The sequence below is a fragment of the Cimex lectularius genome, unplaced genomic scaffold (assembly GCF_000648675.2).
Source record: "Cimex lectularius strain Harlan isolate CLEC.00 unplaced genomic scaffold, Clec_2.1 scaffold249, whole genome shotgun sequence".
Taxonomy (NCBI): domain Eukaryota; kingdom Metazoa; phylum Arthropoda; class Insecta; order Hemiptera; family Cimicidae; genus Cimex; species Cimex lectularius.
The window spans coordinates 519,627-535,701 of record NW_019392808.1 but is presented as its reverse complement, the minus strand read 5'-3'; positions in this window follow the sequence as shown (position 1 = coordinate 535,701).

The following is a 16,075-nucleotide window of genomic DNA, read 5'->3' as shown; positions in this document are numbered from 1 at the left end:
AAAAGACAGTTCCTACTCACAGTAAGTTGTTTTGCAAATATCCGGATTTCGAGCCCTTTAGCTCATCATCAGTTGAAGAACTTCTACAACCACGTCTCTCGATATGAATTGCAAAAGTGAACCCGCTGATAACCCCGCCAACGCGATGTTTCAACTAGCAGCTGGTTTTTTAATGGCGCTCAATTTGAACGTGCGAAAAGCGGGAATTATAACACAAATAAATATTGTAATAGTAAATACTGTAAGAAATCAATTATAAGTTAGTGATTAAAGATAAAAGATAAAAATAATACCTAAATATTATTAAATTATTATAAAAATAATAACAATAAAAATAATTAATTTAATTATTTGGACGTTTAATATTATTTATGTACATATTTAAAATGGGAGGTAGATCATAATCTATTGTGTTATTAATGCATTTATGTTCAATTTTACATTTTTTAATTTCAAATTTCTCAAACCAATCTTGTTCTCTCCCTTTGTTGAAACTATGTAACACTTGTATTTAAATTTGAACTGAAATTATGTTTTGTTTCTTTTAGATGGACCTTAAATTACGAAAATTTGCTCGATTTACGCAAGTGTTCTTTTACTCTCGTTTTTATTTCTCTACCGCTTTGTCCTATATATTTAATATCACAATCATTACAATTGAGTTGGTAAACCCCGCTTCTTGCCAAGTTGTCTACCTTTCTTTAGGTTTTGAGAGGATGCTTTTAAGTGAACCCGTATTTCTAAAAGCTATTCTAAAACCTTTTTGTTTAAACAGTGTACTAACTTTTTCCGATAATTCACCAATGTATGGCAAACAACGGAAACCTAATGATTCATTTGTTGTGGGGTGGCTGAGTCCTATTGTTGATTCGTTTAAAGTTAATTTTTTTTTGTAAGATGTAGAAATAGTTACATGTTAAGGGTACATCATTTTCTTCTAATATATAACACATAGTTATGTGAGAGTTTGTTTCTCTAAGCGAGATGTGACATTACAAAATTAAATGAAATATCATTATAATAAAGAATAAGTTAATGTTGAATTAAAAAATTTAGCTTTGAAATTTAAAAATTAACTTTGTCAAAGTATCGCTGTGTTTTCACCGCACTATATAAAGGAATTCTTTCCATTTTCTTGTTTAAACGTAAACATAATAAAAATTGTTATGCGAAAATAAATTTTATCCGAAAGTATGAATACTGTATCTTGTCAAAATGTAATGCAGTGTAGATTTAAGGAACCATATGAAGTACTTGAACTTAAAAAAAAAGAAAAGATGGTTCAGAAATTTCGCGGCGAGTATTACCCAAGTTACATGACCTGTGTTATTCGTGACTCACTGGAATTTAAGTTTAACCTCGTGGAGTTCTTATGCTGGATTGATCTGTTAGAGGGTGGACGGCGTGCTGAACCTACCCCTCTTTTGACGTCACCGCCCTGCACTTAAACCTTTTGACCCCCATCTCGCCCACGTTGACCTGAAACCACCCTCTCGCTAATTCATCCAAGGTTGTGCATAGCTACAGATAATCCGCCAAATGCCAATTGGCGTTTGCGATTCAAACGTCAATCACGGGAAAATTGCAGGTCACCACGCCCATGGGCGTTAGTTATGACGAAATAAAACAGGATTTCCTACGGTAAATGATTTATGTTGCGTTGTTGTTATCCGATGCGATGGGATATCGAATGTTAAAATGTGAGGTTCTCAAGGTGGTAATAATGCTTTTTAAACAGTGAAATGTAAAGCTCTTTAAGCCCAAAAGTAAAACTATCTGGGTTTATTAGTAAGCCATACGTGTATTTCGATAAGAAATATATCGTTAAAAAATATATTAACATTATTTGGTGAAGTACATTAATTATGATTAATGCGAAACTTCGCAATTTTGTCGAAATGGCCTGTTTCAAAATTGTCATCACACCCATCACTTTATTATCTTGGCTATTAGTTCCACCTATGGAGTTAAGTGCAGGGTACACAGAGTTCAATGTCAATACTGCCATGGTGGATTCACTAAATGAAACCTAGTTCAGTGCCACCCTAACGAGGTTTCTATCATGACTCTTCCCTGAGATATTAACATTTTTGAGATATTCGACTAAAATCAGAGAAATCGTAATTTCTCAACTTTAACAGCTTTAACAACTTTAATACAAATTTGACCTTTATTTCGCACTACATTAAATTTTCCACAAGATAACAACATCTCTTCGGGGGCGTTCGGGTTTTGGCGTTGACACGGCGCACATAAGGTAAAGGGTAAGGTAAAGGTCCCGGGTTCGAATCCAGCGGCCCTGCATTGGAACCCGGCATACTTACAAATAGGTTTTTTTTTTTTTCAAAAACACCGACACCCCGAGGGTTGATATGACCTCTGCTGTTGCGAACCCTCAGAAAAACAATCTCCGTTGAAAAATTCGCGCTTCCGATTTCACAGTTGCTATTTTGAAAATACTCAATATGGCTCGTGCAACGACTTTTACATCAAAATTTTTGGGGATTTCACCAAAGTGAAATTGGTGCTTTGTTTTATAAGTATTCCAAGGACATACTCACTTTTAGATTTTTTAGAATTTTTCTTAGAGGAATCTCAAGGTTGAAAAACGTGTATCGAACCCAAATAGAGCAGCCACCCAAAAACATCGTACATGTCATATTTTTAATAAAAACATTTTGTAGTTGGTAACAAAAATCAGGTGCATTCATCTCCTGGCATGGCCAGCGAGGAGCCCAGATTTTAACATATGGGGAACTGCAGTGCTGTGTGCAGCACACCCATCGAAACGAGGAAACAGCTCATAGAGAAAATTGAAATCGCGTGCAATGACATGAGTGAAGGAAGGAAAGGGATCTGAATTTCAATTCATTTCAATGGATTTCAATTTCAACCTAAACGCCAAACTACATTTTGTTTTTAGAAACAGGGCATAAACTAATTTTCTAAACGACTGTACTTGTTATTGTGCAGTGTGTAATTATAAAAATGACACAGTGCGGAAGATAACCAAGTAGACAAATAACGGAATTCCATAGGACAGTTGTTACACTTGGGTGAAAATTGATCTCTGTAAATTACACGTTGAAAAAAAATTTATTTTTGTATAATAAAATATATAGAACGAAACAGTACAAAACAAGTCATTGCATGTAATCCATAACTATAATAAATTATACCCACAAGTTGCACTTTATCTATTTTAGTTTTAAGTTTTAATCCTGAACCACGAATCGATTGATGATATAATTTGAGAAACAAAGGACCCGAAATGTACGCAGGACCCTTAAAAATGTTCGATGACGTGTAACTGTTGGCAAAAAGTGATGCGGGGCAGTAAATAATCAAAGAAGAATCTATCAAAAGAAAAACCCTCCCTCAGATCGTTGGATACTAAGAGGTTTTAACTAACAGCAAAGTCACAACTCGATTAGTCAAAAAGGGATAAACATGAGACAATATAAATCATTTTAGTGAAAAGCAGATAATTTTATTTATGTTACAAAAGTCTATCTGAACCACTGGTTTGTGAAAAATATTTTCGAACAAAATTTTATACTCGAATAAAAACAAAAAAGAAACAGAGGGAATATGAAGGACACAAACTATAAAACAAGATGCGGGAGGATATAAAAATAATGTATGTATAAAAAATGTGAAAAATAAAATAATGTGTAAAATAATAATAACGGAAATAAAAAGTGAAAAAATCCTAAATACTAAGAATCAATGAAATTATTCCGTACGAAAATATTTCAATTCGTTGTTTCATTAATTTCCCTCAGTATATTTGTTTGAGAAGTCTCCAACAGGCACCAAGGATATAAGATTTAAGATATGCTGCCTCATTTATTTCCCCTATCTTTTTAAAAGGTCGTCTCGTGCTTGAAACTTAATTTTCTGCGTCGCCAACAATTGAGCCCTTTATTGTCGACTGTCGTATTTGATCCTCCCCTCTCTTGGAATTGAAAGCATTTCATTGGCTTAATATTTATATTAAAATACCTATTAGAGAATGTTCAGAATATTTGTTTTTTAATAAATTTAGAAGTAAAACTATTTAACATATTATTTCTGAGTTCAAACGTTTGCGTGCTAGGAAATATCATTTCTTTTATAAGAATTTATTTATAAAAATCTTTAATTAGCTTTTAATGTTTTTATTTAACAAACAAATTTCAAAAAGCGCCAAAGATCCCATTAACAATCTCCTTATAAACCCAAACTTATAGCACTCCCGAAAATACATTAAAAACATACCCATACAACCAATCATAAACTACTGTCCTCGCAGAGAAACTTGCAAAGCACAATAGAACATTATTACCTATAAACCTGCAACTAAACAACATAAACTTTTAAAAAACTCAACAGATTTTATTAATATTAACTTAATAAAAGAGGCACAAATTAAAAATACTGCAAACACCTCTTCTAAATTTCACTTAGCAATACATTCCAATAAAGAAAACGATGGACATAATATATCATACATTACACAAAAACTGGGAAAACGCACAACTATCAAACTACAATATAAATGAAAAACAAAAGTACTTTTACTTCAACGTACAAATGACACACCGAAAGACGGACAAGGAAGGACAATGATAACCCAACTACTGCCATACCCCCCATAAATATTTCTGCACAACACTTTCTCAAAATTATATAAAGAGACATCACCTACATATACAAATACGTTAATGACATACTAGCCAAAGTAGACAGCAACTACAACAAAATAAATTACATATATACGAACAAACCTGACCTGCAAAAAATATATATTTCAAGGTAAAAATAGAAAAGAACAGCAATATAAAATTCCTATGCCTAACAATCACTAAGAAATATCAGTAAAATTCGACATATACAAAAATCCAACAACGACCGGCATCATCACGTCGATTCCAATCGACACAAAATGACAGTGCAAAAATACAGAAAAATATATACTAAAAACAGTACCACTGAGTAAAGAGAAATAGGAATTGAACTAAAAAAAATAATAATAATATACAAAAACGACTACAACTCAAACTCGATCAACCAAAGCACAAACAAAATGCACTCACCAAAACAAAACCACAAAATCATCCACATAAGACCACATTCACTTACATAAGTAAGGAAACGTAGAAACTAACAAAAATGTAATTAACAATTTATTATAGTTTCAATTAAATATTATTTAACAAATTAGGCATAAATAACATCTCTGAAGATATAGAACTCAACTGGAAACTACTAAGACAAAATATTGACAAAACCGACCCACTTGACAAAAATAGCATACAGCCATAACATGCGAATGCTGAGACAAACACATCGGACAGGCAGGTTAAAAAATAAAAGACAAGCATGAAACTACTCAATGACTTAAAAAAAGGACGAAAATGAATATACTTTAAAATTTGGAAATACACAAACATCAAATTTAACACTTAAAACTGGTTTACAACATTCAAAACGACCGACAATCTCAAACACCGACGACAATAAAAAAAGCTTAATGCACATAAGGCAACGCCAAACAAATACACGTAGAAGTAACATAAAGAGGCCACTCTTAATATTTTTATTTATCTCTTAGCCAACCCCCATTGACAATCATAAAACAATATTTGGTTCGTATTAAAGGATTAGAGGTAAATAGAGCCACATAAAATCTCCCACTTTTTACAATTGCATTTTGTTAATAAATCTTTGAACAGTCAATTTCTTCTTTGTTGGTTTTTATGTAAGCTTCTTTCTAACGTTTCGGTGGTTTGAGTTTTAAAATGGTACCATTTTTAAGTTTCAACGTTGTTTGAGTGATGGTTTCAAATCAAACAGGTTCGGCTAAAATCATAGCGGTGTTGGAAGATGGAAGAAGTCTGTTGCTTTTTTTACGAGTTTTACGAGGGTTCGGAACAACAGAGGATATATCAACCTTCAGGATGCCTGTGTTTTTAAAAAGCAGCCCATTATTTGTCAGTATGTCGGGATCGAATGCAGGGCCGCTGGATTCGAACCCGGGATCTTTACCTTACAGTGATGAGCGCCGTGTCAAGCCTAAACCGTTGCGGCTACCGACGCCTAGGGGACTTAACATTCGCAGAACAAGTGTCCGAAGTCTTCCATCGCTACCAACATATAGGAGGTTACTCAAGAAAGCATGGATCAGGTCGCCGTTGTGTCATATCTCGGAGGGATGATGGTTTCATTGTTTCGAATGTACTCCGAAATCGACATTCTACAGCTGTTGAAATTAAGCAACAAATTAGAAATGTTAATGTCAGTTTATTCCCTGTAAGGCGAAGACTGAGAAGCTTGATTACGTTCGAGAAGGCCTGCCGCTGGTCAAGAACTTCTGTCAAGGGACAGATCCGCTCGGTTAAGTTTCACAAGAAATCACATCAATTGGTTTGAGCGAGATTGGACTAAACTCTTGTTTTCGGATGACTTTTTGTTTGAGGTCTTACATTGAAGATGTGTTATCAGACGTTGTCCCTTTTATGCAACTAATTGGAGACGATTTTATTTTTATGCGTGATATCATGTGGCCCCACAAAGCTTCAATGCAATGTTTCGAGAGGCCAGCATGTAGTCCCCCGAACATTGAAAGAGTTGTCGGAGAGGGTAAAAAAGCACAGCGACGTTAGAGAATTTGCAGGAATTAAGAATGGTGCTGTTGGATAAGTATGAAAACATTCCACTCCACTACATTCAAAGATTCATAAAATCGATCGCCCCTCGAAGCCTATAACTTTTTCGTTAAGATTGATTGCTAATTAAATTCTTTAGTTTTCGTGGTCCGCTTGACCAATTAATATCTTTCAATTAATTAAGGGTCTTAGTTGAGATAAAAAAGTCAGTGTCACGAGCGGGATTCGAACCCACGATCTTCGGCTAGATACGCGGAGGGAAAATTCAAAAGGTGGGGTTGAGATGAGAAGTTAGTGTCCGAGTGGATCGAGGTCACGATAGCTCAAGTGGTAGAGCAGAGGCGTATCTAGCCGAAGATCGTGGGTTCGAATCCCGCTCATGACACTGACTTTTTTTATCTCAACTAAGAACCTTAATTAATTGAAAGATATTAATTCGTCAAGCAGCCACGAAAACTAGTGAATTTAATAAGTTAAAATGAAGTACACCTTCACTAAAGCTCTCCGTGGCCATTTCCTTTGTCGCCGAGAATCAAATAGATTACACATTAGAAAAATGGTAAAAAGGAAGGAAAATTCAAAAGGTGGGGTTGAGATGGGAAGTTAGTGTCCGAGTGGGTCGAGGTCACGATAGCTCAAGTGGTAGAGCAGCGGCGTATCTAGCCGAAGATCGTGGGTTCCAATCCCGCTCGTGACACTGGCTTTTTTAACTCAACCTTAATTAATTGAAAGGTATTAATTGTTCAAGCGAGTACGAAAACTAGTGAATTGAATAAGTTAAAATGAAATATACCTTCACTAAAGCTCTCCATGGCAATTTCATTTGTCGCCGAGAATCGAATAGATTACACATTAGAAAAATGGCAAAAAGGAAGGAAAATTCAAAAGGTGGGGTTGAGATGGAAAATTAGTGTCCAAGCGGATCGAGTAGGAGAGTAGCGGCGTATCAAGCCGAAGATCGTGGGTTCCAATCCCGCTCTTGACATTGGCTTATTTATCTCAACTAAGAACCTTAATTAATTGATTACTAAGTTTAATTTTTTATTTAGCACTAAGTTGTAATATATTAATTGGTCAAGCGGACCACGAAATTAGTGAATTTAGCTATAGCTTACATTTTTCTTCAAAAATGTCCCATCAGCAACAAAAAATATACATATAGCAACATTTTTGGTAACATTGTTTTATTCCGTTTAATTTTTTATTTAAGTTTTTTATTTAGCTCTTATATTTATGTATAGGCTTACCAAAATGATCTGTACGACCATCAAAAGTGTGATTTTTTTAAATGCCTAATTATTGGCTCTATTTTATTTTAGGTATATAAGTAAAAATGTGAATTTCCCTTTAGTAAAGATACTTTGAGTTAGTTATACGATTAAAACAAATTAAAATTGTGAATATTTCTTTCCTATTCACGAATTTTTAATACCCTCATAAGTTACAAGATGTTTTGTTTAAAAAGTTTTCTTTCCATAAAATATTAAATGTAAGAAATAAAATATCATTGTGCGATTCCTAAATAGAAAATGGTTTTGTATTTGCTTCATTCGTATTCTGTCTGTTAGTTTGCCAATGTGCAAATGATAACAAGCAAGGACAGAAGGACTTTGTCCAATTTGACCAAATTACTGTTAACAACACGTTGGCGGATAGGAGTCAGATGTTATTACCTTCAGGTGTACCGGTTTATGATTTCCAGCCACTGTTATGCATTTCAACCGTAGTTGTATGTTCATTGTGATTGGGACATTTCCGCCGTTCCCCGGAATTCCTGTTTTACCGGCTTGTGTTTCCAATAAACAAGAATTAACTTTTCCCATGTCCTACTATCTAATATGTAATAAACTGAAATGGAGTGAAAATGAACAACGGGTTTTTATTATGTAAAAAAATATTAACACAACCCCTTAAAAACGCTTGCGAAATTAAAATTCGGGAATTTATTGTTTGGTCGAAAAAATGTAGCAATAGGTCATATTGAAATTCGCAAATAACATTTTAGCTTAAATTCTTAAAATCTGTTCGACATTGAACAAACAAGCAATAATAATAGTAACTATTGTACTTTTTTTCCTTATGTACATTCCAAAAATTTAACCTTGAAATTTGAAATGTTTTACATATTCTACGAGTTATAATATTTGTTCCATGAAAGATTGTTATGTGTAATTTGTGACAGAGCATTTCCAAAATTTATCTATAGCCTTGATACAAATAGACAACTGTATTTTTTAAATTCATAAATTAGCTATGTGCTACAAATTTTTTCTAATCGTTTTTGACTAAAGTGAGAAAATGATCCAACGAAAATAAATTTTTTTCATTTCGTTCGACTCAGTTTCCTCTTCAACTATCCAATTAATCAGCGACTTAGTAATATGGACAAAAAAAGTAATAAATTATTTTGTTGTCACTTAATAGTACTTTAACCCTGAAATTGGATTTGTTTTGCACATTCTACGAACTATAATATTTATTCAATGAGAAATTGTTATGTGTAATGTGTGACAGAAAATTCCAATGTTTATCTGTATCCTTGGTACCAACTGACAACTGTATTTTTCAATTCATAAATTAGCTATGAAGTGAGAAAATAATCCAACGAAAATTCATTTTTTCATTTCGTCTCACCGCGTTTCCTCTTCAACTGTCCAATTAATCAGTGACTTAGTAATATGGTCACAAAAGTAATAAATTATTTTATTATCACTTAATAGTAATTTTGCTATTAATACACTGATGGACAAAAGTAACGTACCACCCTAAAATTTTATGGTATTTAGGTTTCTTGGGGTTTTCATCTCTTGTAAGTCCTGGGCTCCGCCATCGTACTCATCGCTTAATTTGGTTCCAAATGCGTGTGATCGGGTTCGATTTCACTAAGTGCTCAATTCCTACAATATTCACGAATCAATAATACGCCCTGACATTATCCTGCATTAGCAAGAATTTCTCACTGATGTGGCTGGCAAATGTCACTACATGATCTTCGATTATGTCTTGTATATACGTCCATGAAGTTAGAAATCTTCCTCGCACTACAACCAATTCGGTGCTGGCGACCAAGGAAATGCCACCCCAGAACTTCAATGACCACCATGGATTGCATTCTGAGGAACCGTACATGGGGCGTAACGTTTCTCTTGAGCGTCTCCACGTGAAATCACGCCCGTCTGATTTGAGAGCAACTTTCACCTTATCTGAACTACCTTTAATATTGTTAGAGCCTATGAGCCATTAATTTCGACAGATTACCCCCGTTCAAAAATTTGGATTAATTGTTATGTTAATAGGAAGAACAATCAGAACAATTAATTATTCTTTTTATGTAAGGTCTTGGTTGAGATAAAAAAAGTCAGTGTCACGAGCGGGATTCGAACCCACGACCTTCGGCTAAATACGCCGCTGCTCTACTTCTTGCTCTATCGTTACTTCGTTCCTCTCGGGCACCAACTCTCCATCTCAACCTACAACCGTTCGAATTTCCCTCTTTTTACCATTTTCAAATGTCGTGTAGTCAGGATTGGATTTTCAGCGACTTATGAAGTAGCCACGGGGAGCTGTTTAGTGAAGTCTTTTACTTATTAAATATTAATTATCTATTTTTATCTATTTCTAGATCTTTTTTATCTCAACCAAAAGACCTTACATAAAAAGAATAATTAATTGAAAAAAGTAACTTGGTCAATTGACCACTAAAACGTAAATGAATCAGAACAATTTACCATTGGTTTTTAAATCGAATATCCGTTTATACTTTATATATTTTATACGTACAAGGCAATTCTTACTTTTCAACGTATCAATTGATTTTTTTAAATTGTACCTAATTTTTATCCAATACTAATTAACAATTCAAATTTCCCAATCTTGAACTAGATCTAATAGCTTTTAATATCGTCCGTCTAATATTACGGCAATTTTCTAAAATGTTTTCATGAGAATCATTCCGGAATGGTGTTTCCAAAGTAATTGCCTTTTTTTCCCGTTTAATCCGGAGTCTTGTCCAATTAATTGTGCTACAGCCGAACTACTGCTAACATAAACTGTGTTTCCGGATTGTTTACTTTCGTTAAATAGAATAATACAGTTATTAAATTTATAATTCTTTAACGTAATATTATATAGTGTAATAAACTCTTCTAATTTTAGTAAGAGATATTATCTAATAACTTATCAAAAATGCTTGGTAGGTTCGTGTTTCCTTGTTCGGTTTAACTCCATTTCCTGTTCGACCGATCAAATTAATTACTGACTGGTACGATAATCTCTCAGCGATTTTACTTTGTTCGGTATCGTCAGGATTACTTAAATCAAAAGCCATTGTAAAATTATCCTGTATCACCAGTCAACGTACTCATTAATAACTTTCAAAGGCCAAAGTTTCTAATGAAACTTTTAATGATTCATCTTACAGTCCAATTTCACAAAACCCACTCAGAGACTTGCAGTTGATTTATTTCTCGTTAGTTAGAACATCTTTGGTCAGGTACTAAATATTATTGCATGCAATTTCAAGATTTTTATGCCTCTAGTTCGAATAAAATAAATGCACGTAATATCAGCTCTATTAGAGTTTTTCGTATTGCAGATCATTTACTAGCTATTGTGAAAATCTTTATTAAACTTTTTTTTAAATTTATTATCTTTAGAACCTGTTAGGGACTGCGGTAACAGAATGATTAAGGCCTCCGATTCGATTTTGCCAACATAAATCATAAATTTTGATTGGACAATAATAATAACAATAATAACCAATGGGTAGTTGGACGTTAAACCCTCTTGAATAACAAGAATTACGTGTGGTGATTAGTGACCGTTAGTCGATGATTATTCAGAAATCGTGAGATGCTGTCTGGTGTGATGTAGGTTTCGGAAAAATATTTTCTTTATCGTGCCAACGTTTCGATCTTTATTGAGATCATCTTCAGGGCCTCGGATTTACAAACATTGTTTACATTTAACAAATACATGTACGATATGGAAATAACAACATAAATTCATGTATTTGTTAAATTTAAACAATGTTTATAAATCGCAAGCCCTGAAGATGATCTCAATAAAGATCGAAACGTTGGCACGATAAAGAAAATGTTTTTCTGAAACCTACATCATACCAGACCGCATCGCACGATTTCTGAATAAACAAGAATTACGTTATTTGACTATTTATTTTTTTAATTTAGAAAAAAATTTATATACATGCAACTAAGGACAAGTAAGGGCAAAGCTTAGTGCCAAACAGCGGCCAAGCTAGGATTGAAACCTACGGCTAAGAAGATCCTGGGAAAGCCTCCGACTAAAAAAGTAAAAAAACGCCGAAAATAAGCGACACACCTAAGTCTCAAAAGGGAGGGAAGCCGTCAAAAGACTTCAAACCTATTCAGAAGGCCCTAATGACAAACGAAGAATAGACTGTTTATACGGTGTGTCTGGACAAACGTCTATATTTCAGTAGTTTATCCTACATGTCAAATTTGACTAAAACGTCTCTATTGTACCAAGTCCGATTGTCAATTGTATTCGAGATATTTCACTTTTTAGGTTACTTCAACCTTTCACAACTTTATTCCAGTTCCCCATATATCATAAAATGTTAATCGTAATTGTAACTATTATAAACCCACTATTACATCAATAGAAAGAGCATTATAAACTATATGGGATTCATTTTTATTTAAATATTAACCTTAATTAAACAAACTACAAAATTATTTAGAAGGTACGCTTTTACGACTTTCTAAAATTCTTATCTAAAGTTTAAGTAGGATTTTCTTGAATCTGTGAAAACTGACAGATATGGCGATTACTTAGTCGTTAGAATGCGAAACTTCTGTTAGATTATAATGAAACAATTTAAACAAAAAGACGAAATTGAACGCAAGAAGTAAACAAAAATCTTCTAAAAAATCTAATTAAATGTTAACTATTTCCACCTACTTGAAAAATGCAAATGTAACATCGTTTCCTCACATGTATTACTGCAATATTTTGTTTGCTTAAGATTACAATAAAAAAATTAAACCCTTAGGATTTTCAATGCTCCTTTTATTGGTGTAATTAAACTTCCCGTAGGATTAACATTTTTTTGCGATATGGCGGAGTTTATGGAATAAAGTTGTTAAAGGTTAAAGAAACTAAGTGAAAAACCTCGAATACAATTGAGAAACGGACTTACAATAGAGAGTTTGTAGTCCAACTTAGCAGTTAGCAAAAAACCTCCTGAAATATTGACTTCTGTTTAAGGAAACCCTGAATAATTAAATTACCGAATGCCTACACATAAAATATTTGTGGACTAATCTTTAATATTATTCGTGTTTATATACAATTAAACTTTTCTTTTCCAAAGTTTGGAAACTCGATGAATTCGGCAATAATAACTGCAGCCTCAGCTAAACGACATAACACGTTAATCTATTTATATAGCAATTTGTTTATTCAAAAAAATATTTATGTGACAGAAAAACAAAAACTGTACACAATTTGTGTCAGTACTGTTTAAGCAAACAGGCAAGTTAAAATAATTGAGAACTTAGGTTAGCTAGATAAATAGAATTACTTTATTTTACTTAAGTTGGTGCACATCATGAAGCACATTTTTGGTATAAACAACATCGAATTGAATTCGTCTATCGTCGTAGATCGTTGTAAATTGTCACATAATTGGAAATTAAAAATTAAACATGCATTAATGTAGAACATAAAAAGAATAGAAATAAATACACAGGAAAGTAATGAGTTTTTCAACTAGATCATTAACTTTTTTTAAGGTTGTGGTATTTTATGATACGAAATTAAAAATCAAATTCCTGGACTAAATGGAATCTATTTCCAGGCGTGGCCAGCATACCATATAAGAGCCCGGAGATCTGAATCATTCAATAGCTCAATGATTTGGACTCTTGAGAGTGAATGACCCGAGGTGTAATAGAATCTCTTCTAAAATCAAACACTCAGCTAGGAAATGAAGAACTGTCTCAATTGACCGCGAGTTGCTAAGAGAAGAGATCCCATCCATCCCTTTTCAAATGGAGAACCTCGATAAGTTAAACCGACTAAATTTCGTTCTTTTAAATTAAATAAATGAATGAGGTAGGTCCTTAGACAACAAGAAATTATTTGAAGATTGAGCATAGCGTGTGAATTTAGTTCTATGATGCTCTTTTATTGCAGATAACAAAGCTGAAAATAGATCTGGCCATTTATCAAAGTTATCAAGGGTTGGGGTGATTAGGGAGAACTTCGATCGTATGATTTCTTGCGCTGTTACTTTTACAAGCCTGGAATCTGAAAGATTAAGGATTTAAGACTGAATGAGAAGTGAAGCTGTAAGGTGTGTATGTATAATGGATCTGGCGATGTTTCTAAGTAAATCATATAATTTGTGGTTGGAATTGTTTTTTTTTTTTTTTTTTTTTTTCAGTGGATACCAAAAACTGGAGTAGTTCCCTCCTGAGCACTGCTTATTGTACTTTATCCCTGGCTCCATTTTTTGGGGGACTCGCAACACAAGTGTGAATTTGAGCCCCCGGTGTGCCGGTGTCCTTCCATCAAAGAAACTAATTTTTGAAGGGGGTTGGGACCAAATTCAGGGTCGCTGAGATCTGATCCCGCTCCTTCCATTGATGAGTGCCGTGTCAATTTCTTTCAATTGCGGCTACCGGTCCCCTTAGGCGTCTGGAAAAGTCCAGAGGCGACGGTGGGGATCGAACCCACGACCGCGAGAGAGTCTGACGCCTTAACCTCGCGGCTACCGCGGCCCCCTGGAACTGGTAATAATTTACGGGCAAAATATCTTAGAACTTTTTCTATTGAATCCAATCGTTGATAGCCCTGGCACCTGCCAAGCATAACATAGGATCGAATGGTACACTGAGTTGAATAGGTTATATTTGACTTTTAATGGCATGACCTATTGAGTGATTAAAAAGGACTACGACTTATTGACTCCAAACTTTGTTAATGATAATTTTTTTTTCAAACGATTCGACCTCTACAATCTGGGGTGAGGAGAACACTTATACTTACAGAAGTTATTTATACTCATTAACCACCTCTATTCTTTCCCCTTTATAATACCAATGGTCCGAAGGCTTATGTCTGCCACCTCTTCTGAACACCATAACGTTAGACTTTTTGAGATTCACCTATTCACCTAAATACTTTTGTAGACCATGTGTGGCGTCAACTATTATAACTATGTCGTCTACGTAAAGAAGAATTTAGATAAACTTAGTTTTATATATATATTTATACGATTAAGTATTCCTTCTGTTTCTGGTGCCATAGTCACGGCCCTTTTAATAGCTTCTTTATTTTTTTTGACATCTGCGTTTAAAACTATTTAAGCAACAATCATACAAAACACATATGAAAAGCTTGTCAACGGAGGATGAGAGTCTCTGGCCTAGTACTGAACGAATTCTCGTCATAGCGTTGTCACAGCTCCTTTTTCGGAATGATTATGGAAATTGGATCGTTCTGATAAAGAAAAGGCCACGACATTTGCGGAATATCTCTCCGAAGTATTCAAACCTCATGACTTAGTCAACACTGAACACAATAAATATACATACATCCCATTAACACCTATTCTTTTAGATCTGTCACCTAAACCAATAACTTCAACATAAGTATCACAAAAATTACGACAGCTTCATAAAAAAATTATCTAGTCTAGTGGATTTGCTAACAGCTGAAGTATCCAAGAACTTCCAAAAAAATCGTATTTCTGACTTATATATTTAATACAACATGACGAACTACTAAATTCATTGGTTTTCGTGGTCCGCTTGACCAATTAATATTTTTCAATTAATTAAGGTTTTTAGTTGAGATTAAAAAGTCAGTGTCACGAGTGGGATTCGAACCCACGATCTTCGGCTAGTACGCCGCTGCTCTACCACTTGAGCTATCGTGACCTCGATCCACTCGGACACTAACTTCCCATCAAAAATTCAAGATATGAAAAAGGGGTTGAGATGGGAAGTTAGTGTCCGAGTGGATCGAGGTCACGATAGCTCAAGTGGTAGAGCAGCGGCGTATCTAGCCGAAGATCGTGGGTTCAAATCCCGTTCGTGACACTGACTTTTTATCACAACTAAAAACCTTAATTAATTGAATTACGAACTACACACTTTCCCATACAATGGACACTTTCTTATATTAAACTGAAGTCAAATAAACATTTAAACACCCCATCATCTTATCGACCTATTAATTTGTTACCGGTTCCTTCCAAATTATTCAAAAATTAATTCACAAAATTTCTATATTTACTTCCAACAACATTTTACCAGACCATCAGTTTGGCTTTCTAGGTCATCATTCCACTACTCATCGACTTGACAGTTACGATTACATTACCTCATGTCTCGAACAGAAACTGTAAGCAACCGGAGCGTTTTACATATTTTTCA